Source organism: Triticum urartu, chromosome 3A, assembly GCF_056163025.1.
Source record: "Triticum urartu cultivar PI428250 chromosome 3A, HENAU_Tu73, whole genome shotgun sequence".
Lineage (NCBI taxonomy): Eukaryota > Viridiplantae > Streptophyta > Magnoliopsida > Poales > Poaceae > Triticum > Triticum urartu.
This window is the reverse complement of record NC_141875.1, coordinates 289,194,753-289,199,212: the sequence shown is the minus strand read 5'-3', so window position 1 is coordinate 289,199,212 and position 4,460 is coordinate 289,194,753.

Genomic DNA, 4,460 nt, shown 5'->3' with positions numbered 1-4,460 from the left:
TTTTGTTCCACTCTTGCCGCCCTAGTTTCCATCATATCGGTGTTATGTTCCCGGATTTTTGCGTTCCTTACGCGGTTGGGTTATAATGGGAACCCCTTGATAGTTCGCCTTGATTAAAGCTTTTCCAGCAATGCCCAACCTTGGTTTTACCATTTGCCACCTAGCCTTTTCCTTCCCTTGGGTTCTGCAGACTCAAGGGTCATCTTTATTTTAACCCCCCCCCCGGGCCAGTGCTCCTCTGAGTGTTGGTCCGAACTGTCAGCCGCCGGTGGCTACCAGGGGCAACTCTGGGCTGGCCTACCGGAAGTTTGGACAATCTGAGTGTGCCCTGAGAAAGAGATATGTGTAGGTCCTATCGGGATTTGTCGGCACATTCGGGCGGTGGTGCTGGTTTTGTTTTAACCTGTCAAAATGTCTTGTTGTACCGGGATACCGAGTCTGATCGGAATGTCTCGGGTGGAGGTCTATTCCTTCGTTGACCGTGAGAGCTTTTCATGGGCTAAGTTGTGACTCCCCTGCAGGGATTGAACTTTCGAAAGCCGTGCCCGCGGTTATGGGCATATGGGAATTTGTTAATGTCCGGTTGTAGATAACTTGAAACTTAATTTAATTAAAATGAATCAACCGTGTGTGTTACCGTGATGGCCCCTTCTCGGCGGAGTCCGGGAAGTGGACACGGTGTTGGAGTTATGTTTGCGCAGGTTGCTCTCTCTAGATTCTCGCTCACACTTTGCCTCCTCTTCTCGCTCTCTTTTGCGATAAAGTTAGCCACCATATATGCTAGTCGCTTGCTGCAGCTCCACATATATCTGCCTTACCCCCTCCTATAAGCCTAAATAGTCTTGATCGCGAGGGTGTGAGATTGCTGAGTCCCTGTGGCTCACAGATTCCTATTACACCAGATGCAGGTCCAGGTGATTCCGCTCCAGGTGATGCATACGAGCTCAGGTGGGAGTTCGACGAGGACTCTCAGCGATACTATGTGTCCTTTCCTGATGATCAGTAGTGGTGCCCAGTTGGGGGTGATTGGGACCGTGTCGCATGTTGGGTTTTCTTCTATTTTGGCGCCGTAGTCGGGCCATGAGTGTTTGGATGATGTATGTTACTTATGTACTTTGATTGACGTGGCGAGTGTAAGCCAACTATGTATCTCCCTTTTTGTTAACTATATTACATGGGATGTTGTGATGATTGCCTAACTTGCGACATTGCTTTCAATGCGGTTATGTCTCTAAGTCGTGCCTCGACACGTGGGAGCTATAGCCGCATCGAGGGCATTACAAGTTGGTAATCAGAGCCTTCCCCGACCTTAGGCGCCCCATTGCTTGATCGTTTTTAGCAGCCGAGTTGTGTCTAGAAAAATGTTTTGAGTCATTTAGGAATTATATATCGGAGAGCTTAGGAATTCTTTTTACTTCCCAGCCTCCTCATCGCTCTAGTAAGGCATCCTGACGTAGAGTTTTGACTCTTCTCTTCTCAAATTTCACAAAAAAAATTTTAGGATCACGCGGGTATCTTGGAATCGTTCCGATGGTTTTATGATGAGAACATTGTCTTGGTGCCTCCTGTCAGGGGTTTAGTGGAAGTGTCCCGGGGAGTTGAGCTCTGAGGTGTTGTCATCATAATTTTATCGTTGCAATTCTGGAATACCTGAGATATTTTCACCGACATCGAAAATCTCTTTTATGCAGTTCGTTGGTGAGATAACCTCGACGCCACCCAGTACTGGGGCGGGAGTTCGGGAGTATCGCCATAACTTGTATAACAGATGCTTTTCGAAGGTTGAGGTAGATGGTTTCCGAAGTTTTCTTGGTTATGTGTTGAAGGATGGATACAGCTGGATGTAGGATTTGCTAGATTTGGGTAAGATATTATGCTTCCCCTGTATCCCCAACACCTGATTGCATAACCGGAAAGGTTCGGGAGTTTCATAGGTGGGAATTCTTGTAGCTCTACTTCTTCTTCCACGGATATTGGTTTGAGATTGGGATTTCTTACCAATTATTCGTTCTTTAGCCGTACCTTGTTGATTTACTTCTTCTACCTAATTCTACGTGGCTTCGCAATTTATGGATATGTGACCATTTCAAGAGGAATGCATTCGTTCATTTTGTTAGGATGTGAAGACTTTATGTTGCAATTTTCATTCCGTTGGTTTCAGCTTCATTTATCTGTCTATGTGCTAATGGTGGTCAACCTCTTCAGGATGGCTCCCGCTAAGAGCACCAGTCAGAATCAAAATCAAGATCCGCCACCACCTCCACCTCCTCCGGAGGCATGGCAAGCTGTGATGGCCGCAACCAATGCAAACAAACAGTTGATCATGCAAATTCTCCAAGAGCGCAATCAAGGCAGTCAAGGGAATCAAAGCAGCAATCAGAATCATTTTGCTACACTAAACCAGTTCCTTGCTAACGGGCCAAAGACTTTCAGTAATTGTGTTGAGGCACCGATGCTGATGATTGGCTTGTGGATCTGTGCAAGCATTTCGAGTGCAGTAACGTCAGGCCTGAGGACTTTGTTAAGTTTGCTTCCTTCCAACTCAAAGATCAAGCTGCAGAATGGTTCCAGCAGTACAAGGATTCCAGAGGTGGACGTCTGATCACTTGGGATGATTTCCGTCAAGATTTCTGAGCTCATCACATTCCTCAAAGTGTGGTTGAAGTAAGCATCAGGAATTCCGCAACTTGAAGCAAGGCTCTTTGTCTGTCTATGACTACAACAAGTTGTTTTAGAAGCTTGCCCGCTTTGCCAAGCAGGACGTACCTGATGAGAAGAGCATGATATACCAGTTCAGGGGTGGTCTCAGAGAAGAAATTCAGCTCGCTCTTGTCCTCTTTGAGCCGTTGAGATACGATGAGTTCTACAACATGGCACTGAAGCAAGAGGCTGCTCAGTTGAGCTGCGATGCTTCCAAGAAGCGAGTCAGAGATGCTACTCCTTCTTCCTCTACTCAAGTGGCCAAGCAGCAGAAGTATTGGCTTCCTCCTCCTCCGTTCTGTCAGCCGTATCAGCAGAAGAGAAAAAGTGGCAGTGGTTCTTCCCACCCACCCAACCCTGGCTTTCAGAACAAGTCTTCATCTCAACCTCCAAGATCGAGTCCTCCGTACCACCGTCCGCTTTCAGAGGTCACGTGCAACAAGTGCCAACAGAAGGGTCACTATGCCAACAAGTGTTTCAACCAGAGGCGTCTTCCTCCTCCTCCTCCTATGAGATCGGCAAGTACAGCTGTGGTCAAGCATAATCCCAAGCATGCCAAGGTCAACTTGATGAATGCAGCTCAGGCAGAGGATTCGTCAGATGTCATCATGGGTAACCTTCCTGTTAACGATGTTCCTGCAAAAGTTCTTTTTAACACTGGTGCATCGCATTGTTTCATCTCGAAGCCTTTTGCATCTAAGCATGAGTTGACTTCCCAAGTTATGCATAGTCCGTTAGCAGTGGTCTCTCCTGGTAAATGTTTGCTCGCTAACCACGAGATTCCGGATATTTCTATCATGATGGGTGATTTCAAGTTTCTGGCTTCTCCAATGGTTCTTGGTAACTCGGATATTGATCTTATTCTCGGGATGGATTGGCCCTCTAAGCACAAGGCTCAGCTTGATTGTGCAGCCAGGCAGATTCAATTGACTCATTCGTCTGAGGATGTTATTGTCTTTGCCGCTCGGGATAATACCATCCATCTGTTTTCTCTCAATGAGAAGGGTGAATTGGATGCCATCTCGCAAATTCCAGTCGTTTGCGAATATCAAGACGTCTTTTCAGAAGAGCTTCTAGGAATGCCTTTGCACCGGCCAGTTGAATTCGTTATTGATCTTGAGCCTGGTACGGTACCTGTGTGCAAACATCCTTACAAGCTCAGACCTAAAGAGTTGAAGGAGCTGAAGAAGCAACTTGATGAGCAAGAGAGAATGGGTCTCATCCGGCCTAGTTCTTCTCCGTGGGGCTGTGGTGTTCTTTTTGTGAAGAAGAAGGATGGATCGGACCGACTTTGTGTTGATTACCGTCCATTGAACAAGAAGACCATCAAGAACAAATACCCACTTCCCAACATCAATGAGCTGTTCGAACAACTCAAAGGTGCTCAAGTATTCTCCAAGCTTGATCTCCGTATGGGTTATCATCAGATTCGAATCCGTGAGCAAGATATTCCCAAGACGGCTTTCAGGACAAGTTTTGGTTCATATGAATACACTGTCATGTCTTTTGGCCTCGTCAATGCCCCTCCGACGTTCTCTCGCATGATGAACTTCATCTTCAATGCCTACACCAATGACTTCGTTTTGGTCTATCTCGACGACATTCTGGTTTTCTCGAAGAACAAGGAAGATCATGCCAAACACTTGCGTTTGGTGCTTGATAAGCTCAGGGAACATCAATTCTATGCCAAGTTCTCCAAGTGTGAATTTTGGCTCGATGAGGTTCTTTATCTTGGTCATATCATCTCTGCCAAGGGCATT